The sequence below is a fragment of the Nuphar pumila genome, chromosome 14, assembly GCF_984573655.1.
Source record: "Nuphar pumila chromosome 14, dmNupPumi1.hap1.1, whole genome shotgun sequence".
NCBI classification, from domain to species: Eukaryota; Viridiplantae; Streptophyta; class Magnoliopsida; order Nymphaeales; family Nymphaeaceae; genus Nuphar; species Nuphar pumila.
The window spans coordinates 52,323,327-52,347,918 of record NC_143262.1 but is presented as its reverse complement, the minus strand read 5'-3'; the positions used below and the strand labels follow the sequence as shown (position 1 = coordinate 52,347,918).

The 24,592-nt window shown below is 38.5% G+C and overlaps 1 pseudogene; it reads right to left on the bottom strand.

Moving 5' to 3' along the window:
- Positions 1-15,964: 15,964 nt before the first annotated feature.
- Positions 15,965-22,421, bottom strand: LOC149816817 (DExH-box ATP-dependent RNA helicase DExH18, mitochondrial pseudogene; annotated as a pseudogene).
- Positions 22,422-24,592: the final 2,171 nt, after the last annotated feature.

The following is a 24,592-nucleotide window of genomic DNA, read 5'->3' as shown; positions in this document are numbered from 1 at the left end:
CCAAGGGTAGATCTGGCGCATTCAAGTCTGGAATAGCAGCCTTAGAAGAAACCTGAGCCGCAAAAACCACATCGTGCTCCACCTTAAGGAGACAGGAGTCTAAAGTGTGCCCCAAATCCCCATAGAAGACACACTCTATCGAGACCTCAATAGGACTATCGCTCTCGGATGCTTCTGGCGTAGCCTGACAATTCACTCGAACTTGCGTAGGTATACACCCACCCATCCGAACATAAACCGAAGACCATGTTGTTGTTAATGGTATCTGAAAGTCTAGCGACAACGGACAACGAGCCTCGTCTGTGAAGGTCGGTGGGGTGGGAGGTTAGCCCAACAATCTTCCCAGGACCCCCTGCGTCGTCCTTTTCCTATAAAGAGGCCACTACCTCTAACCGAATGAGCACACATTCTACGTGCACCTCTGCTATGGCAGCCACTAGGACCAGCTGACGGGTCCATCACACAACAACACTGATTAAGAAAAAGCAATACATTACTTTATCAACTTCAAAAATTAAAAGATAACAAAGGTCTATTTACAGTGCGATGAAGCGCTTGATGATCGAAGTTCAACCTTTCTCGTTCTGACTCTCATACCAAAGTTGTAACGCCTTAAAAGTTTGACTTGGAAAATGAAGATTTACATAATATTTTCCTTTGAAAGTCAGAGTTTGCAGCAAATATTTTTAAGGATACCAATTGTTTTTAGTTACATGCAGAAGTCAATTCTTTTGAGCACGTTAGCAAAGAACCCAATAAAACCCATTCCCTAACTGAGCCAAGCAATTAACAAAAGATAGAAAAGATTTTATCTACAAAAAGGTGTAGTTTGTACAAAACAGGGGGAGTCATCCACCCTTATCAACATAAGTACAAAAACCCCCAAAAGAAAAGCAGCCAAAACGTCAAGAGAGGTGAAGCTTGGATCATGTAGCATTGCACCGCCGCCTGTCAGGAGAGCCTACCTATCACCTACACCCATAAAAAATGAGGTCAGTCCTGAAAACTGGTAGGTGCGCAAAAAGAATAAAATGAACAACAACTAAGCTAAAGCATGCTCAAATCTAAGTAGATAGAAACTGATACAACAAGCAGTAAACAGGTGAATAGCAAAACCAACCAGCATATCCTTATGAGCTCAAGCAAGCTAGTATTACAGTCATAACAATTCAACTGTAAGCAATCACAACAAGACTTATCATGCATACCTTCTAGCTATCGCAAGTAGCAAACTAGTGGCAAGGTAAAACAGGCAGTCAAAAGCAAGAACGAAAAACAATTGTGAGCATGTCATATTGTGTTCTGATTATTATCTGATCATTGTGGGTACGCACAATGTATAAAACGTAGAAACATTCAAAATTCATTCAGGGGTTCATTATGCTGTCTTTTATCATACCCCGAAGGACTGACTGAGTCCGCTCCTAAGGGAAGGACCAGTGGCCAAGAGAGTAAGTTCCCAAAGGCAAAACATGGCCCAAGGATGCATCCAACTTCTGCAGAAGTGTCGGGCGACTACCACCTAGTATACTAATGGTAACGCCATTTCCCCTAACTCTGATGATTGGAGAGGTCAGACCTTTTCCCGTAATAGCCGTTAATGGTTGTCCATCATAGGTTTTGTACCATCCATCCTCTCTCTTGATGAACCATCCTGAACAAGCACGATAAGGAGTTTTTCTTCATCATCGCCTTGCTCTACACACTCTGATCGATTCAACCCACTCGAGCATCCTGCTTGTGAAGACGCATGGTTATCATTTGATGTAATGTCCACAATTATGTTTTCTCGCACACCATGAGGCCTATCCACTTTGTGCTACTCATCGTAGCATCACATATTATTGCCAAGAGATACGACCAGGCTGATAGCCACGGACCACAAGGAAGCACTCAAAACAATCTCAAAAACTACCAGCAATCCCTAAAGATACTTGCGAAATAGAACAATAGAATGATCGCAATTTATATAATGCATGCAAGAAGTAAAGCAGTAAGAGTATAAACAACAAGCAGGTCAAACACAAGGCCAAGGCGCATAGAGCGCAGGGCAACAAAATTAAAGTACAGAAACGTAAACAGAACAAGGATGGCAAAACTGCGTCCAAGAATTAAAGGATAAAGTAAAGTGTCAGGACAAGGATCGCAAAACTGCGTCCTTAAATTAAAAGATAGAAAATAAAGTGTCAGGACAAGGATCGTGAAACTGCGTCCTTGAATTAAAAGACAGAAAGTAAAGCCTAGGCACATAAAGCGCGACGACAACAGAAAGTAAAGTGCTAAAAAGATAAAGAGGACAAGGATCGCGAAACCGCGTCCTTGAGTTAAAAAGAACACAATATATAACTTATGTATATACGTATATAATTGTCCTCTTGTTTGATTATCTTTTCTTTAGTTTTAGTTTTGTTCATTCAAAAGTCCTTCCACGCAACTTTCCCCTACCTTGGGGGGTTGCGGTCTCCCAAACACCTGTGGGCGTATTTATGAACGGTCTCAAGCCACGAGACACGTATGTGCTTCATCGTGCAACCTGCAAGCGTTAAGAGTTAGTGTGCAAGAACAAAGATGAGGCAAATGCCTATCTACAAAAGAGGGACAGGAAAACAGTCCCTATCGAACAACAAAGCAGGTGGCAGGGGCTCCGCCCCTTGCAGAAAAATTAGGGATAGGGGGACGGAGCCCCCTGTCGAAACATCAGTGGCAAGGGGCTCCGCCCCCTGCCGGAAAACAAGGGACAGGGGGCGGAGCCCCCTGTGGAAACAATAGTGGCAAGGGGCTCCGCCCCCTGTTGGAAAACAAGGGACGGAAGGTAGAGCCCCCTGTCGAAACAACAGTGGCAGGGGGCTCCACCCGCTGCCGGAAAATGAGGGACAGAGGGACAGAGACCCCTGTCGAAACAACAGCAATGGCAGGGGCTCCGCCCCCTGCCGAAAAAAAATGAGAGACAGGGGGACGGAGCCCCCTGTCAAAATAGCAACAACGATGGCAGGGAGCTCCACCCCCCGTCGGAAAGCGAGGGACGGGGGGGACGGAGCCCCTTGTCAAAACAACAACAACAATGGCAGGGGGCTCTGCCTCCTGCCGGAAAGTGAGGGACAGGGGGGACGGAGCCCCCTGTCAAAACAACAACAACAATGGCAGGGGGCTCCGCCCCCCTGCCGGAAAGCGAGGGACAGGGGGGACGGAGCCCCCTGTCAAAACAACGATGGCACGGGGCTCCGCCCCCTGCCAGAAAAAGAGGGACAAAGGGACGGTGCCCCCTGTCAAAACAGCAATGGCAGGGGGCTCCGCCCCCTGGCGGACAACGAGGGACAGGGGGGCTATGATCATCGCAAAATTTTTCTTCTTTTGTATTCCTTTTCTCTTTCTTCTTTTTTCCTTTTCTAACCTCTATTTTCCCTTTTTTAAGAGGAAAATAAAAGACAGAAAAGAAGAGAGAAGAGAAAGAAAGAAGAGAGAGAGAAACTCTTTTGCGAAGGTCTCACCTGACCTTAATTTTGAAAATATTTAGAAAATTACTCGCCTCTGTTTTGAAATATTGCGGAAAAAATGGAGAAACGGGATATGCTCGTCGGTACGAGGTTCGACCATTCCTGGCGCCTTTACCAGGGGTAATCGAACCAAGGATCTAATTTATGTCATTTTGCTTTGCCTAAATATTATCTAAGAATTTATCTTAAGTTTAAAATGCACAAAGAATCATGCTTGTGTGAATGCAAAGATGTATGCTCTTTTGAGAAAATGATTTGAAAATTTCCAAGTGTTTCTGAGATGAATTTGATATTGGAGTGAAGAAATGGTTTTTGAAAGTTAAATCTAAAGAGTCATCTTATGACAGCTACTCACCTTTTTAAATAAATAAAAAAAGTTAGATTCATATAAATACGAAGTTTCAAACCTGAGCATCAAAAGGTAATGTACAAACTTCAAATATTCCAGCACCAATTCCTAAGTAACCCGAATGCACTAGGGATCCTTTTGAAATTTGAACGTCAGTCCCTAACAATGTACACTCAAATCAATAGCTCCAGTGTATTGTAAGTACATGTGGCACATATCAGAACCAACTTTTCAAGGTCACATGGTCACTTTTATATGGTGAATAGTTGGCCAAAGGCCAAGGGAACCAACAGATAGTATTAGCAAACAAGAGGGTTGTCTGGTACAAAGAAGCATTATCATGTCCAATTTAATAAGTATGAGTTAGACAATTGCTCCTAATATGTAGCTTCCTATAACAATTTACAGGTCTTGCAAAAGGATCACATCAGAGCGACCAATTAAAGAAGCCAAAATGATGGAAGAATAGTTACAAGTTAACACACAAAACACTGTAATTCAATGATACAAGCAAACTGCAACAAAGGAAAATAAGTCCAAAGCTAAAAAAAAAAATAACGCACATTTGAGAAAGAAAACGAGTAACATGAGCAAAATACCATGACACAAGATTAAGCAACTAAATTAGAGAGACTAAACATAAAAAAAAAATTACATAAGACAAAGGGATGCAACAAGGGTATGGATACAGTGATAGCACAGAAAAGTGGGCAGCTGGGGATTACATATGGCTGTAAAGAAACTAATCTGGGAGGAACCAGACTTTTTAATCCTCAAAAAAAAAATGCACAGAACAGAGGATGGTTATTCAGACCTACAATTTCAGAAAATTGCAAAATTTGAAATACCTTTCAATGGAAGGGTTATCAGGTAGCAGAGGAATTCGTGGTAACAGTGCAACAGCTACTAGTTGAAACAACCACCACCATATTCATCATTCAGCAATGAGTCTGAGATCTTTTGGGAGTATCCTTAAGGCTTGGCAGCAACACTCCGTACAGTTCGAAACAACATCTGTACTTTCTCATTACGAACATTTGTTTCAATGCTAATCTCATCTTCTGGAATTATCTCAATGACTGTATCGCCGCAACTAACTTCCTCTATCAAGTAATGAATGCATTTCAAGATTGGTCGGGAAATAAGCCAACTTTGAAATCTATCTCTTGTGATGGCACTTGTTGCGACTTTGGGTGAAGTGAGCAGAGCTTGGCCATAAGGCTTATAACAAAACCTCAGGGTGGTCTCAGTGGCATACTTGATCTTGGGAACGTATTGGCTAATATCCTGTTCTCAAAATACATCTAATTCAACACGTCGATTAGATGGAGACATTACAATGGCAAGTAATGCACATAAACCAACTGACTTTTGCTTCATTTAAACTATCTGGCTTCAACAACTCAAGGATCATATGACTCATGGAAAAGCCAAGATTACTTTCTACTATTGTCCCAAAAAAAAACTCCACAAATTTATCATGTTGAACATCCAGACTGAGCATTCCTTTAACTCGATGAAGAGAGTCCAAAGCCATTGAACGGTGGATTCTGTCTTTGAGAAGCTTATATAATCACCCCAGATAAAGATCAAAATTATTATCAAAAGTTTGAAGATCACCGAGGCAAAGAAGAAGGGTCACCCAAGGGTAACCAACACTACTTCCTACACAGAATTTTGGGCAAAGCTTATTGGCACGTCTCACAAATTCACTGAGGTAATGAGCCCATCTGCTCTTATGAGAGCTTTCAATGATTGACTGAGGTATCACATCAGGGCAAGGTGGATGGTTGTGTTTCCTGATTCAAGTTCTGATAAAAGGGATGGATCCAACACTATTGGTGAAATCTGAGCAGACTATGCGATGCATCCACAGAAAATATAAGATCAGGACCAGAGATTCATAAGAAATTTATGCTAGTATAACCAGTGTGGTGTTGTGTGAGAGTGAAATGGATTAACAGGAATAAATCCAAAATTTAGGGGAATTCTAACTGAACAAGAGTTTAATGCCTGAACCAAACCATGGAAAGATGGCATCAACATCTGTGTTCGTGAAAATGGAAGGCGCAGGGGATGTGTCTCAACAAATGATCCTGTAACCAGCAAGCCATGTACATGAACCAACAGGCAAATCAACAAATGTAAACGATTGTTAATAACCCAACACATGAACCAACAAGTGAGTCTGCAAATTCAAACATCTGTTAATAGGGCAAATAGATAGGTGCAAGCAGGAAACCGTTAATCAGAATCACAAGGAGAAAAAAAATAATATTAGAAATGAAATAAAAATAAATTGTACATTGAAGTATGTTGCAGAGGGGAGAGCAACAAAACAAAATATGTCGGAATGGGGATTTCGTTCGTTGTAGCACAAGAGAAGAATTGGTGTTGCTATAAGCAACCCAACACAACTCGGGGATGCATCAATGGTGCTAAAACAGGAAAAACAAAATTAAGGGAAATCGGTATTGAAGATAGGAATCAAAATAAATTTAGATTTTCGAAACCCAAATGAATCGATGATGCTATGACAAAGCACCAGCAGTTCCCCATCGTGTCAGCAAAGGGAAAGAGGCATTCAAAAAGTAAATAGAATAAAGCATAAGCGATCCATACAAGGAAATGCAGTAGATGGAGAAGAGGGTTTTACCAAAAATTGAAAGGGAAGGATTACTTACCTGTGATTACAGAGGTAACTGATCTTTCTTCATAGTTGCAGAAGCTTCAATGGTCGACTCCCCTTTGTCAGGTAAGAAGAAGAAGAATCACTGAAGGAGAAGCAAAGGGGGAGAAGGCGATCGTGGAGATGAAGAATAGGGGTGCTGGGGTGAAGAGGAGGTGGTCTGAGGGTTTCCCCTTTGCCCGTTTTTAAAGAAAGAGGGTGGAAGAATCGGGAATGGAGGAGGTTATGGATCAACGACTGATGAAGAGGAAGAGGATCGAAGGGCGATGGAGAGAAGGGGGTTTCCAGAGGGTTCGTGAAGGCTAGGAGAGAGAGAGCCACTCCATTTTATGAAAAATCGAGTTTAGGGTTTTCTCTTCTTTTTCCAAAACAAGACCTTCAACTTTTATAAAAATTTCCAAAACAAGGCTCTTTTATAAGATTTTTTTCAAAAAAAGGATAGATTTAAAAAGACGATTTTTCAAAAGGTGGTTCTAAGAACTTATTTTTTTTGTATTTTCTTTGTGTTTTCTGATTTTTTTGTGTTTTTGAAATAAAACTCTAAAAAACTAAGAATTTTAAACTAATTTTGCAAAATTTTAAAAATATTTACAAAAGAAGGGTTTTCTGAGAAATCAGGGTTATTTTCGGGAAATTTCTTCAAAAAATGGGTTTGGATCCAAGATATTTGAGAAAGTATTCGAGTTTTGGGTCTCAAATCAAGGAATATGGGGCAATGGATCCAAACAAATGTTGGATGGATCGTCTGAGACTTTCAGAAATTTATTTTTGGATTTTTATAATTTTTGATCAAAATTTGGATAGCGAGGCTTAGATTTTTTATTTTAACTGGATCCGGATCCGAAATTGAGTTAAATATAGAAAATTGATTTGATTCCAGTAAATTCGAGAAATAAACTGGAATTTTGAGTGAGAATGACTCGATTTACTCAGAAAGCGGGGTTAGGGGCAAAAGGAGAATATTTACAACATTTTGAAAATTTTGGGGTGTTCATAGAGACAAAGCCTTCCTGTCAGAACAACAATGGCAGGGGGCTCTGCCCCTTACCGAAAACACAGGGAAATAGGGGGGCGAAGCTCCCCTGTCGACACGGCAGACGACAGAGAAAGGAGGAGGGTCTTACCAGGGAGGCCATCTGCGAAGATCTCGATGTCGCCGGCGGATGTAGAGAGACAAAGGCGTGGAGACGCCGGAGGTGTCGATTGAAATAAAAAAGGATGATGGTGGGTCACTGGCACCCATGGAGCAAGGGAAAAATAGGTGGTCGTTGGCGTCGCTCGCTGGCAGGCACGGCCACAGGCAGCAAGAGGAGGACAGCGGCGTTGCTCACTGGCAACTGTAGACACGAGAAGTGAGAGGTGGTCGGCGATGTCGCTCACAGACAACCACGGCCACGAAAAGCGAGAGGAGGGTGGTGGGGAACACAGAGAGGAGAGAGAGAATGGGCGAGGGCATTAGCCCCTCGCCCAAGGCACCTGTGCCTTTTTATAAGGCACGGGCTTCTCGATTCTTCGAGAAGCCCGATCCGGACGAGGGCTCGGATCTGAGTCTTGCTCATGCTCGAATTCAAGTCTGACTTGAGCTCGGATCTGAGCCAGCTGAGGGCGTGGATCTGGGGAAGCCAGGGGCTCGGATACAAGGCAATTGGGGCATGTATCCGAGCCAGATGGCTAGCCGAGGCACATGTTCGACATGCGCCTAGCGTGTGTCTGGCACGTGTCAACGTCATCATCATTTTTTTTTTGGACTTTACACAAGTAAGTCTAGATTTATTGAATTGGGTAAGTGGGATCCGGTCTCTCAAGTGGTCCTAGGTTTATTGAATTGGGTAAGTGGGACCTGGTCTCTCAAGTGGGTCTAGGTTTATTGAATTGGGAAAGTGGGACCTGGTCCTAGTACAAGATAGACCCAACCTTGATGTTTGTCCTCAACTTGGGTCTGACCCACATTGTCATCTAAATGGTCAAAACTAGGGGCTCTTCTACGAGACTTTCGTTTATTCTAGGCCCATGGCCTCCCTCAGGGTGCAAGATGATACACATCTTGTCTGGTAGGCACTATTTCTATAGGGTTTCATCTTCAATCATCATATGCAGTATGTGATCTGTAAGAGGGGCTACATTGTTGCTAGAGTGATTTAATTCAATGTCATATACGACATTTATAGAGACTGCTTTCTTGGATCGCGTTTTTGGTACATTGCTATTGCCTAAGTGTAATTTTTTTTTCAAAGGCAAGCTAGGGTTAGGCAGACCCCCACCAGTTACACAACATTATCATACCATTGGGTTTTAAAGGTGACGTGCACTAAGAACTCCTACCAAACAAGCGGAGCCACCCCCCGGTTGGTGGCTGAGTACAATTGCTTAGTGGTTTCCAACAACTTGGCATTGCGTTCTTGGTTGGGGGCAGTTACTGAAGGCAGGAAAGCGGGATTTAGCACAATCTGATGACACATGTAATAGACTTGACTGTTTTAGATTTTTGTCCTGCCAATGATGTGGGAATTTTGTTATTGATCCCACTAGGCAGTGGGGAGCAGAAATTTTGATTGGGTGGTGGGTAGGGGTACTCAACCATTTTGGTTCTGTTTTGTACTACTGTTTTGTGTATAACTATTGTATAGTGTATGGCAAAAATGATGTGTTTTTTAAAAATGCTCTACAATTTACCAAATGTACTTTTTGCATGTGCAAATTTTTTATTTTTGCACGTCATGACGCTAAAATAATACACCCATGAAACTTGTTAACAAAATCGCATGTGAGTTACAAAATTTGAAAAAATATTGTAAAATTTCAAACAATTTGCAAAACTTGTGACGAGTTTCGTGCGATCACCAGCGAAAATCACAAAATTTGTAAAAAGTATGATAATTGCAAAATTACGAAAAGTTATGAAAGTTCGATATTGTGAAATTTATTATTCCAATCACACTTGTATTGCGCAATTCTATTTTCTTGTGAAATTCTATACGAATAGTATAAAAGCAAAGCTAGGGATTCACAAAAACTAGGTTTTTTGTGGTTTCCAAACAGTAAAAAATTATGGTCATTTTTTCAAAGCCAAGTATCGGCAATGAGTAGATCAACAACACTTCATCAACAATGAGTTTTTTCGGTAAGAACATCTTATGGTATGAGTGGCATTGAGAACAAAATCTACAACCTATTCTCATCATAGTGTATGGGTGAGACACGCAACATTTTTTAGGCCTCAGCTCTAACGAACTATGAGTTTTTTAGGTAAGCGTATCTTATGGTATGAGTGGGATAGAAAACTAAAAGTCTGCAAGTTAGCGTTCGATGCGGTGATATGTAGAACAATATAAAGTATATTATTTCTCTATCTTTCAAAGATGCAGTGATATGTAGTATTCTTGAAGCCCAAGAGATGAAGGTACCTTTACATATACTCTATTTTCTCCCCTATCAAAGAGGCATTGAGAAACATCATTCTTGTAAAAGAATAAGCTGAATGCAATGTATGAGCGACTTCACTTTGTGAAAGAATAGTTTGAATGCAATCTATGAGCGACTTCACTTTGTAAAAGAATAGAATGAATGTAACGTATGAGAATCTTTATTTTTTAAAAGAATGGAATGAATGCAATAAATGAGCAATGTCATTTTGTGAAAGAATGATGCTTCATTTCTCAACCTCTTTTTTACATCCAGATGACCTATTTTTGCAAACCCTGAATTATGGCCCACCTCCAATGATTTTTTTTTGGCGAAACTCCTATGAATTATGGAGTTGAATAAGAAATTTTATAAGAAAAAAATTTGTAATATTAGTGTGATGCTAATAAGAGATTTTGCAATATAAAACTTATGCAAATTTTTGCATGTACCTTGTGAAATTCATTTTTTAATTAAAAAGAATGAAAAGAAATTCACATGGACCTTGTGAAATTCTTTTCTAATTTAAAAAGAATGAAAAAAAACCATATACACCTTGCGAAATTCTATCCTGATTAAAAAAGAATAAATTAAAATTCACAATTAATTTGCAAAATTCTTTTCTAATGTGAAAGATCATAATTTACAAATGCATCTTCATTTCCTGTTATATATACATTATACACAATTGATTCTCATAAACAAATTAATCACATATTACATAAACAACACATACCAAATAAAAAACAAAATCAAACAACTACATTCTTTGTTATATACACTATTCATTCTAGAGTTGCCAATCAAGGAAGTGAGAGCGGGAAGTGATATGAAAAGCGAAAGCGGGAAGCGAAGCACTTCTAAAATTTTAGGAAGCGGGAAGCGCGAGACGACTTAGGAGCAAACTGGGAACCGTCTCAAAAGCGACCTAGAAAGCGACCCAAAAGTGACCTAAGAAGCGAAGAAGGAAGTGACATAGGATTCAAGTGAAAAACGAAAGGGAAAAGAATAAGAATCAAAAGGAAAGCGAAAATGTAATTATATATTTATATTTTATCAAAAAACAAGATTTATGTCATCATTAACAAAATAAAACATATATCTAAGATAATAAATAATATAAGTTACAATTATCTAACAAATGCATCATTTGTAACTTTGAAATATTTAAAAAATAATATATCAAGAGAAGATCATAATTCACATTCTTGTTGCAACCATTTAACAAATGCATGCAAACACTAAATAATGCATTAAGAAAACTAATAAATTTGATTTAAAAGCATACCTTTTTCAATGAAAGAATCAAATGACTTAATTGTTGTAAATCTTGTGATCTCTATAACATAAACAATGAGAATTCAATAAACTCAAAAATTACATAGAGATATGTTTAAAATTTTAAGCTATTTAATTCTAAACTATAACTAAAATTTATAAAGTTCTAAACTATAAACTTAAAATTAACATAATCTACAACTTCACTTTATCATGTAAGGTTCAAACTTCAAAATAAAAGTACATATCAAACCAACAAAATATTACAAGACAATGACAAAAAAGTAACATAAAAGTTTATAAGTTAGACTACTCCAACTACATCATAAAAAGAATAATTAAGAATTCAAGAGTTCATTAATCTGTCATCTTTCTCTTCCCCTTCAAGTCAGCAATAGATCGAGAACTTTCTACATTATAATGTGCTTCTTGACCTCCACGACTATGCCTTCTACTCTTTCCTTCATTTCCTATAATGAATATGTTAAAAAATTAAAATGTTCAAAAGCCTTAATTTAAAAAATACATATATAGAAAAATGTAAAAATAAAACACACAAGATCAACATACCTTGCCTAGGTCTCTTGCTAAAGAAACGATCAATCCGGCCTTGAGGAAGTGATGGTCGCTCTTGTATATTTGCAGTTCTACTAGCTCTGTTGGATTGATTTGTATCCTCTTCAACTTCATTTGTACGTATGATTATTGGAGGTAATGAAGCTCTTTGCTATGTATCTTTGGGTTTAGAAATAGTGTTTGATTGTTGTGCACTATCATCCAAATCTCTCAAATGCATGTCCTCTAATCTCAACGTATTTTCTTCTATAATAGAAAATTCTTGATTAATATTCTATTTTCGACTAGGTGCTTCTTTATAGCAATTGTTGCACCTTTTTATAACAAAAATATAAAATATGAATGCTAATAAACAATCAATGATAGAAAAAGAGAAAAAAAATACCAACATAAAAGTACAACACTATTTAATTATATCTATCAGTCAATCGAAGATTGGAATGAATATACACCAAGGTATCAGCACGATCCTCATTGAGCTTATTTCTTTTAACATTGTGAATATAACTATATGTGCTCCACATTCTTTCTGTAGAAGATGTGCTAATAGGTTAAGATAAAACCTTAATGGCTAATGCTCTCAACTCAGGTGTATCACCACCATAAAATGCTACAAATTAAGCATCTACATTGTAGGATTCAATGTATCAATTCTTGCTGCATTTTGGCTAAATCTTCCAATTCTTGATGCAAAAGCCACAAGTTGTGACCTATGAAGTGTAGAAAGCTCTTCATTTCTAGCAGATATGACTTCAAGTGTGAGCATTGCACCGTCTAAGATATCATTATCCTTTTCTGAAGAAAAAAAATATTTAATAACTCTAACAAAAAAATATAAATAAAATAATAAAATCATTAAATCATTAAACTTTTAACTTTATTAAATAGATACAATAAATTTTTTATCAGGAGAAACTTGTTTGACCCCTCATGTTGCTGGGATCTTGAGATACTCTGACTCATAATGTTTTGGAATAAGCATGTGGGCTAGACTATGGAGAGGCGCATTCATTCTATCTCATCTATCTGAGACAATCTTATAAATTTTTTTATATAAATCTGGTTGTCATTTTAGATTGTCTTTGATTTCCCCCAACATGTTGTCCATGTCTTCATACACTTCACCAATTATAGGGCCTTCCTGATCACAAAATTTAATCATCTTATATATGGGTTTTGTAATTAATAATGCTAAACATATAGAATCCCAATATTCTTTATCAAGAACAGTTGTTTCTGTTGTAACAATCCTTTTTTTTATAGTTCCATCCATGCATGATTGCTTCCACTCGCTCCATCTATCAGAAATTACTATGAGCCTCAAGCTCTCCCTCACATCAAGCAAGTGCTTCAAAGTAGTATAATGTGAAGCAAACCTTGTTTTTGCAATCTTTATTAGTTCTATTTTTTCATTTCTTCTAAAGATTGATAGTGCTTTTGAATGATTTGTGATATACTTCATAATTTCTTTACTCTGCAAATATGTTTCTCCCAACTAATGAAACCCATGTGCCAAATCCTTAAACATCAAATTCAGTGTATGCACAACATAAGGTGACCAAAAAATATACTTATACGTTTGTTTTAATTCTTCACATGCTAACTTGCAATTTGTTGCATTGTCTGTAATCACTTGCACTACATTAGAAGGCCCCACGAGTTTAAATCTCGTCTTAAAAAACTCGGCAATGTTTACAACTGACTGTTGCAAATTAGAAAAAATCGCTTGCATATAAGAACATCGAGCCAAAACAATTTGATGCAAGTATATTTATCAAGTGTTTGTTCTTGATATTTGTCCAACCATTTGAGACAATGAAAACTCCAAACTCCTCAAACTTTTCTCAAAATTCATTTAACTCCCTGTGAACACACTCTTTCTCACTGTCAAGCAACATTGTTCACATTTTTTCATATGATTGAGTTTATATCCAGACACTTTACTAACTGCAGATATCATCTCTTCCCAATATAGTGATCAAAGCACATTGAAAGGTATGCCATTTATACACAAAAATTTGATAATTTTATGATTTACATCATCTCTTTCTCCCTTTTTAAAGGTATCACAAATATCAATTGTGTTTCGGCTTCCACTAGATGATGTAGTCATAGTAATAGGCTTCTTCAGTTTATCAATTCTTGATCTCCTCAACTCAAATGCAATTGATGAAACCTCCACTCATTGAACTTGCCTCTTAATTTTTCTTACCAATTATGTATTTTTTTTTCAACTATAGGACAAAAGGCAATCCCAACACTTTGTCCCTTTGGAGATTTCATGAGATGTGCAAAAAGTCGAGTATATGACCCATGATAAATATTTTTGCAGTGTCTGCACATAAAAACCTGGGTTCTACCTTGCTTTCCTTGCCCACTCTTCTTTTGTTTCAATATATGGTGCCACAGGACACTTGTTTTATGCATGCTAGGTGGTTCATCATTTTGGTCATCTTCAGAATAGTAGTCATCCAAGTCATATTATTCTTCATCTTCCTCATCAAAACAATTTTCTTTTGTCCTCAAACTGATATGGACAATCAGAAGACCCCTTGCCCTTTTTTGCATTGTAATTCCCAACACCACTAGACGATTCATGCTTCAAATTGTAAAAATAATCATCATCGTCATCATAATTGTCATGATTGTAGTTTGTGATGGTCATTAGTGAAGCAAAGAACAAGCAAATACATTTGCATCATAAAAGTATAAGAATCAGTCTAAAACATTTTAAAAAAGCTATTACTAACAACAAAGGATGGAGAGTGAAGAACACAAATCATTACTCTCATAATTTACCAATTACTAAAACAAAAAAATAAACATCATTTAAGGAGGTGAAAGATCTATGATTCTATAATATACTATGATAAAGCAGACAAAAAAAAGGAAAAAGAAAGAAAGTTCTTTCAAAAGTTTTCATTTATGAAAAAATGTTAAAGAAAGACAACATAACAACTAAGAAAGACAAAATTCATATTGGCCGACTGTTTGTAGCAAAAATTATATATTTTTTTAAATTAATTACTATTTAAAATAAAACCCTAAGCCCCTTTAGTTTTGTATTTTCATGAGATTTGTACAATATCCATTTTGCCCTTATTAAGAAAATGTTTCCTTTAATTTTTTTCAGGTGTTGTTTCTTTTTAAAGGGCAAACTCATCTTTTACGTGTTAAGTGTCTGAAACACATCCCATTTAAAAGGGTATGTGTATCCCTTTAAAGGGGTATGCATCCCTTTATAAAGTGAAACATGCCCCCCCTTTAAAGGGAGACATGTTTCCCTTTAAAGAGAGACACATCCCCCTTTAAAGGGAGACACGTACCCCTTTAAAGGGGGGCGCGCTTCCTAAATTGCACATGCACTTCCCCACACGTTTCAGAAGCACTGCATTTTGCACTTCCAAAGCGTGTCTTGGGGAAGTGCACATTCCCTAGCCCATAGACGTTTCTGGTAACCCTGATTCATTCTCATAAATAAATCAATCAATAAATCTCCTTTTATATAAACAATTCATTTCAACTCAAAAAACAAAAATCAAACAATTTCATTCCCTATTATATACATAATTCATTCTCCTAAAAAACAAGAATCAAATAACTTCAACTTTCATTGTCGCAAGTGCAATGGTGGCCTTCATCAGCTTTCATCCACAAGCGCAAGTGCATCCTTTGATTTTCATTATAGCAAGCTCAACACAATAGTGGCCGACCATTCTACGTAAATATCATAACCAATCCATACTAAAAAAAACTAACCTACAACACAACATTAAACTGAATGAGTATTTTGATCTATGCGTCATTTCAAGATTTGAAAAGGATCACGACAAACTCATTTGCATATTGACGTTAGATCAGATTCTGATCTGGACGAGATCCCATATTTGTCTTGATTAACTAATATCATCTTTGAACTCATTTTCATCTCTGTTTTGTACTGTTTGTCTATTTCCTCATAATTCTGAAAAGAAAACACGTTATTTTCAAAATAACGTACCTCTTACTAATTGAATTTTATTCAGAATAGATTCTTTATTGCACATTTCTGATTTTTTGCCTCGGGTTTACCAGTTTTAAAAAAAAGGTGGCGGCAAAATTCTCTGATATTAAATTTCTGTTCTGAATTATATTAGAATTCAATAGTAGTTGGGTCTTTGTCGTAAAGCCATTTTCTTATTTCTGAATTATATTAGAATTCAATAGTAGTTGCGAGAATGGTGTTACGAAGACTTCTGAATGAAAAATATGTGATCTTGGTCTTTTATGACCTTTTGAGGTATTAGTTTTCTTTTGACTTGCATGTCTCGTCTCAGGTTTCCAACAAGCATTAGCAAGAGATTTAGCAAGCAACTCCGCAATGTTTGTTGCCATTATTTCAACTTTCTTAAAGAATGGAAAAGTCTCATGCTTGAAATGGTGGAATAGCCAAAGATACATGGACAAAACTTGATGTCTAGTCTCAAGGTCCAAGAGCTCTGAATCATTTTTAGCAGAGCCCTTGGGCATACCCATTGGTAGGCCAACTTGACGGTTTTTGCTATAGGAAGAAGCAAATTTCAGGAGATAAAACATAGCCTTAGGGTCCCTCACATTCACTGGAGCAAAGCAGAAATTGAATCGGTCCTCTAAGGACAATCCCTCGACCCTCTCCAACATTTGTGCCACCTTCTTTATATGGTCCTGCTTCGAAAGGAAGTAGGATCTATCCAAACGACAATTCTCTTCAAACTTCTGAAGAAACTCACAGAAAGTTACACTGGGTGTCTGCCCAACAAACAACTCCAGTTGTTCATAGAAAGGAAAGAGCCCAACATGCTTAACTTCATAAAATGGCTGATGCAGACATTTAATAAAAAATCAGAGATCATCCAAGTGCAGAGTGGTCGTCAGTCCATCAGGGTATATGCTTCCTCTCCTTCCTGCCCTCCCTGCAATTTGCTTCCCTTGCGAAGCAACAACAGGGAGTATCTTGTCCTCATTATACTTTGACAAACCATAGAAAATCACCCTCCAAATATTAAGATTCAACCTCATTCCCACAACATCACTGGCCACAAGCACATCATACTCATTATCCTGATCATTGAAGTGACTGGCCTGGAGCCTCCTTATGTCTGGTGGAAGAGCCCCATAGATAACACATCATCGATGACTCATGAACTCAATAGCCAATTTCACCTCAAATATCTCTCTTCTGGAGAATGCTATCGCACAATCTCCAAATCACATATTCCGGAGATCCCCTTAAAGGGACTTTGCCTCCACCACCAAAGGCTTAAACCGATCATAATGGTGGTCAACCAATTCATTGCATGTCTCTAAACAAATCTTCCTTACAATCTTTAGAACACTAGGATCCCCGCACAGGTGAATCTCATTTGCTTTCAATCCCAGCAATGTCCGAGTCCAAGCATACCCTCTATAAGGGTCAGCCATTATCTGAATTTCATCAATTGTATCAACATCATATGGCTCATCCACTGACACCATCTCTACCGTACAGGCCACATGGTTTGAGAAGGGGACACTTTTCTTCTTCTGGCCAGTATGAAGACTATAGTACACCCCTAAAGTGTTTACCTTGTCAAAGACCTCCATAGCGAGGAGACGTAGTGGACTGCAGTAGATCCCCTTCTTCGCCTCCATGAACCTCTGGAGGGCATTGTACATTTTGCCATTGTTCGTCGGCCCGCAATGATAGATGATCATCCTTTGCATTGCCCGAGCAAAGGGGAACCATGTGTATGGCTTTGTCAGGTCTGCAGATTCAACCAATGCATGGAAGCACTTGATCTCATCGAGGAACTCTTCTAGACAGAAGTCCACAAATATGGGGAAGAGGAATCAATGTGATGCCTCGCGACGTCATCTGGGCATTTGCTAAGGAAGAGAGCCCTGAACTTCTTAGCAGTGGTGGGGAAGAATGACCTGCTGATGTAGACGGCAAGGGCCTGATCGCAAGCCCGCGCGGACTTTGCGAACGAGCGGAAGATCTTGACAAGCGCTTGCCAGTCCAACTTCGTTTGCTTGTCGCCCTTCTCCAAATTGCACAGACGACGATATACCTCAAAGGGATCTATCGAGCCGACGTCTCTGGAGCTGGAAGAGAAACACCTCTTCAAAACAGTATAATCCAATTTCTGAACATGGTGATCGAAATATAGGGATGGCAACCGATAATGAGCTCGATTAAACGACAAAGAAGAGGTTCTTCCGAGATTAGAACAAGGGCATGGCTGATTCAACAAACAAAAGGGAAAGAATTGGGATCAGGGATTTTACTCGGGTTAAGGTTTTGGGGAGTAGGATGAAAAATCCTGACCGACAGCCTTCGGCTTTTGAAAGGGATCTTGGAGAGGAAGAAAGAAGGACCCCACGCCATTAAAGGAGACTAAAGGCCATGAACGAATGAATTCTCATTGTGGGGAAGAAGAAGAAGAAGACTTTTGACAAATCGACATGATGAGGAAGGATTTGTGTAGTGGGAGAAGTGGAAAGAACTGGAGATTCCTGGGCGTCTTGTGGTTTTGATGGTGGGGGAGAGGAGATAGAGCGGGCAATGAGGGACTCTCATGGTGTATCTTGCTTCAACATCTCCCTCCCTAAACCCTACACATGAGAGAGAGAGAGCGATCCTCGCCCTTGAAACTGGTTGCGATATTATTATATCTGAATCCAGGTTTGATTTAAATAAAATAATGTCAAAGTTACCCAGATTCGGGTCAGAATGTGTGGCTCTTTCATAGGAAATAGGCATCTTTCCTACAATCGATGAAACAAACATGCTTATGAGAAATATATAGGAAACCCATGTAATAAATGCAAAAATCAACTTTTTTTGTCTAAATGGGTTGTTAATATACCTCCCCTGGGAAAGCACTTTCCCTCCAAACTAGTCCTTTCAAAAGAAAAAGGCTTCCCTTGAGTAGAAGCAGTGTAACAAACACCCTCTAAATAAAGTCAGAGTTGGGCCAGAGACATATCTGACGTCGCTTGTTTCATTTATTTCGTAGAAAAACTGATGTACCTATCTATTTTCTAATAGTTCTAATATAAGATGGAGCTAGATTATATCCGGATTTGAAATTCTACATATTTCCCATTCGAGGTCTTCTTAACACCATTCTCGCTGGACAACCGCATCTTGAATCTGACTTGCTCCTTATTGGATTTGCACTTGACTTTTTCCAACCTTTCTTAGAATAAACATATGCCTTTCTCCCCAAGACACCTGTGCATTTTTTGCCCAAGAATACCTTCTAACACTGAAGCCAAGTTTTAAGGCATAATCATTGTAAAATTTGTTTGCAGATTCTTTATTATTAAACTGCATTCCCTCTATGGGAACAAAGTCAAGTGTACTACCATGTAGACTTGAGGTTCCTACACCTTTGTCAAGTGCACTGTCATGATCGTCGACCGCATTATCGATTTATATTTCATCTGGTGGAATATTCAAGTCAAGAGTGAATCCAATGCCAACACCCTTCTTATCATGTGCATCATTAGTGCACATATTCAATTTTTCATGTGCGTCGATAGTACGAATGGTTGTTGCACCATGACTTCCCAATGATTGAGATACGTCATCTTCACTGCAACTAGTTGATATGCTCAACACTGTCTTGTGCCAAATATTAATTTGCGTTAGCCAGCGCATACATTTACTACGATTCATTCAATATGCATATAACAACGACTACTGATTAGTTAAGCATAATAGCTTATAAATCGATATTAAGAAACAACACCATATCTAACAAATTGACACAAGAAAACACATAATATCTTACAAATTGATAAATGATAATTCAACATAATATATTACAAATTGATAGTAGCAAACAAAACAATATCTCACAAATTGACAGTAGAAAATACATAATATCTTACAAATCGATATACGACAACATAATATATTACAAATCGATATTAACAAACAAAATGAGATCTCAAAAATCGATAATAGAAAACGCATAATATCTTACAAATCAATATACGACAATTCAACATAATATATTACAAGTCGATATTAACAACCAAAACAATATCTCACATATCGTCACTATAAAACACATAATAGCTTATAAATCGATATACGACAATTCAACATAATATTACAAATCGACATCAACAAACAAAACAATATTTTATAAATCGACAGTAGAAAATACACAATATCTTACAAATTGATATACGCCAATTCAACATAATATATTACAAATGAAATAATATCTCACAAAACAATATACATGTTACTACAACCGCAATTTGTGTTACATTGCATATACTCAGTGAATGGACGATATCAGGTGGGGTAGAGACCCTTACTCGCATTTGTAACCAAGCATTCTTGTCAACAGGTCACAACGTCTTACAAATGTTTTCAAGTTTCCAACCGTTGAAACAATATAATCTACCTGCAATAACAAAACAATGCCTTAATGACACTCACGATGACATACGTTCTTCAACAATAACATGATGACATGGAAAGATACTCACAACACTTTAATGGCACTTGTTGGAATGTTTGTGCGTCATTGATTTTTTTCATACTGCCTAACGAAAATTAAGAAGAAGAGAGGACCGTAAAAAGAGATGGCCGACAAATCCCCCTTTGACGCCCACCAATGATGGAATGAGTCATTCGATTTATAGTTATCTCCACAAGGTAGGAACTATAATGCCCCGGATTTCTAAAACAAAGCTAAGTTGAAATTTTCATGAATTTCTTTTTCTTTTTTTTTTCTTTTGCAGTGAAACTTAGAAAAGCTTTTAGCAGCAGAATCAGACGATAATGAGTCATCAATTTTAGAAAACCCTGAGCACGTTACATGTATGTGGCCAAGCAACTCATTGACCACCAAAGTGTTACATTTTATTGAAACCCACATGTTTATTACAACATAACTGCTTGGAAAAGCAATATTGGTTCAATAAAATGAGGCAGTACAACTCTGTCTAGAGAAACCCTCGAAATCGATGCTGCCTTGCTCCGCATATCGCAACGCAGGTTCAACACCTGAAATCCTCATTAAACGGGGTCAGAACCACTGATGGTCTGGTAAGCAAGTAATTGCACATTCATTCAACTCAAGTAAATACGTTTGACCACTCAGGGTCACCATTCGTAATAACGACGCTCAAGCCTCTGTGGCTTAGCGTATATCACAAGAGCCTCCTTAAGGCTATGAGTTGAACATCCGCTAGAGTCTTCATGACTTAGCGCGATCCTCTTTAGAACTGTGTTTTGAATAACCGTTTAAGTCTCCATGACTTAGCCTTGACATCTTCTAGGTATCCAAGGGATGTCTAGCTCAAGTCTTTACACTTGGCACATCCGTATTCCACGCATCTAAAGACAGCTCTTCGAGCTTCGCTTACTCGTGCGGATACGATATGGCTCTTCACCCAGTCGGTTCAGTCATATACCAATCACGACACCTTCACAAAGGTTATGTAGGACTGACTCAATAACGTCCATCCACTCATACATTCAAGCATCTCTGAACCTAAGCTAATGCTTTATTTCGATAATTAACCCCTCCTCCTGAGCTTAACTGAGATATATCTGAGTACTAACACGACGATCTGGGGGTTGATTATTGTATGTATTTTTAGATACCCCAGAGGCCTATTGACTCCATCCCCCTAGTAGAACGGTATAATCATACTAGAAGAAATCTCTATTAGGTACTCAAATGCATTATGCTACTACAGTAGTTGGGTTCAATACTTAGAATTTAAGGATAACCATGACTTCCATACTTCTAAGTGACGGAGGCCATCATGAACTCTATCAGGTTCGAAGGTAATATAAGTCACTCAAGGTTGCATCATCACCATCTTCCTCAGTGAGAAATTTTGAAGGGGTTTGCCGGTCTGACAAGCTAATTAAGGCATGCCTATAGGGAAGCCGTTGAGGAGTATGTACCCGACCTCGTTCAGTGTGCCCCTAACACGGTCATCAACCGCAATGTCTTTTCATTTGATTCATATGCATGTTTGACTCTGCTTTCGGCACTACGGCCATCACGAGCATCTCACCTCTTTTAGGTGAACAACGTACTCTGGCTCTGCAGCCCTTACGAGTCTAGTTGTGTATCAGACTCTCGATGAGCATGCATATGATACGATTATAATGTATCGCTTGCTCGGCGTATTTTTATGTAATGAGCCCAAACCTAGACAAGGCTCAACCTCTACTCTGGCTCAGCGGCCCTTACGAGCAAGGTGCCCTTACAGGTATTTGGGAGACGAGCCATTCTGACATTGTTCCAACAATGGACATCATTATGTCGTTCAACCAATTTCGATAGCTCTTCTGCCAACTATTTTGCCAGCACCTCCTCTGCTCCAAAGACAGGAGTGCGACGATCATTTTTACATCGTAGAAAGTGTTCCATGGACTGGGTAGCACTCCACCATATGATGGAGTATCCTGCTACGTTCTTTTCGAGCTATTTCTAGCTTTCTCTAGAAATTTCTACAACACTTCATCTCTTTGATGGAGAAAGCGTGCGTTTCTTTTATCCATTTCAGCGGCATCTCCCCTCTTTGGCAGAAAATCACTACGCTTAACTCGATAAATGAATGTGCACCGTTGTGCGTACCTTGCATCCATCATGGTCGTTTGAAACCTTGAGCCATAGCCAAGCCATACGTAAATGACTTAGTATTTACGAAAAGAGCATTTTGCCGAAAAGCGAAGCCTTTCCAATAGGGGCTTTATTCGTCAAACAGAATCTTAAACAAGAAGCAGTAAGGGAATCACATTGGCGATTTGGAGTTGATCTCTATTTGAATACTCATTTATGTACCATATATGTAATATAAGGAGAAGCATGTGCTTTATATGGTGGCGGCATAAAGGAAATGCATATACTAGTGTTCAGAGAGTTTAACCGAACGAAATATTATATATATATATATATATATATATATATATATATATATATATATTCAGAAAGCAAGAGCCTTGTCGTCATTCAACGCGATGGCGTAAGTAAATGCATAATCGGAAGTGCATAATTAAAAATTCCAGAAAGCATGGAGCCTTGACATCATACGACACGATGACGTAATATAAATGCGTAATCGGAAGTGCATAATTGGAAATTGCAGAACACAAGAAGTCTTGGCATCATACGACGCGATAACAAAGGTAAATTACAAAACCTTGGCGATATAAGACGCGACGGCAGTCACCAGACGATATACATGAAGTTCGACATCCAACGAGAGTTACGAGGCGAGCGGGTGAACACCGAAGTATCCTGAAGGGCTCAACCAAGAACTAGGGTAAGATACCATTTTTAGAACACATATACTGCGTATTTAACATATATATCTGACAATAGTTATGAGGCGAGCGATTGAACACCGAAGTGTCCCAAAGAGCTCAACCAAGAACTAGGGTCAGAACTGCTTCACAAAGTACATGCTATATACAAACAAGCAAATACTTGAAAGAGATGGATCAACGAAGCAAACTTACTTCAAATTATGGAAGAAACGACTCTTGAATGCTCCAACGCTTCAAACGAGGTTCGATCCTTCCGTCAAGGGGTCAACCTAGGTCAGATGAGGTTGACCTAGTTGAGAAAGAGGTAAAACAGGTCAAGGTGCTCAACCTAAGTGGTTTGAAACAAACTTGGTTTGGTCCAAGTCAACTGGGTTCAACAGGTTCGGTTTTAGCCCAAGCAGGCTAAGTCTAGGTTCAAAATACCAAACTTGAATTTGGACCAAAAAGGACTTTGACTTCAAACCCCACTAGGTTCAAGTCAAGTCAACTAGGTTTGGCCCAGGTCAAGTGAGCTAGGACCAGGTTAGGCAGGCTAGAACCAGATCAGACATGCTAGAACCAGATTAGTCAGGTTCAGGCCAGGTCAGGCATGCTCAGACCAAGTGGGCTAGGTAGGGGAGGTTTATGAGAGAAAGAGAGGAAGCAAGAGAAGGGGTTGACAATTTTTTCAAAGGGGGGGTCTCCTCATTTTATAGGCAAGCTTGCTTAGCCCCTAAGCAAGCCTATTTACCTCAATGCCCTTGGCTTTTTCAGAAATTCAGGTTGATCTTATCCGGATGACTGTTTGATCTTATCTAGAAGGAATATTCTATGGAATATTCCCTGAAAGGTTCTGGAAATATTTTGAAAATATTTTAAAATATTCTAGAATATTTTTTGAGGAATATTTTTATGGGTCCCATAAATATTTTCACGGGTCCAGCAAAAATTTTGTATTTTCAATAATTTTTTTCTAAAAAATTCTTAGTACGCCATTCCTTTCGTATTGACGTAACTAAGAAAGTTGGCTCATAGAAATCTCTTGATTTCATCCAGGTAGAAAGTTATGACTTCCATAGTGTTTGAGCATATATTCGCATAACGACGAATATACTAAGTATAACTGGTTTGTAGAAATTGATTCGTTTTGCATTCTAAGAAAAAATGCTATTTTTACCGGTAAATGCCTCATGAATTTTATTCAGAAATTGTCTGAAAAATTACGGGTCTTACAGGAACGAACTAGGATAAGTTTTCTATCTAACACAAGGCAGGAACGAGACAACAACCATGTGTTATAGCACAAGTTAAAAACAAAGACTGAACGTGCAAATCTATATACGGGGAGGGGGAGGACATTTTCGTTTAACACATATCTATCTTACGGGAGAACCTTTTCGCCAAAAGCATATCTACCTTTTTTGTATGCTATTTTATTATAAAGTCATCGTTGACAACATTGGCATATGAATTATCGTGGGTCCCAAGATATTCCCTTATACACACAGAAACAT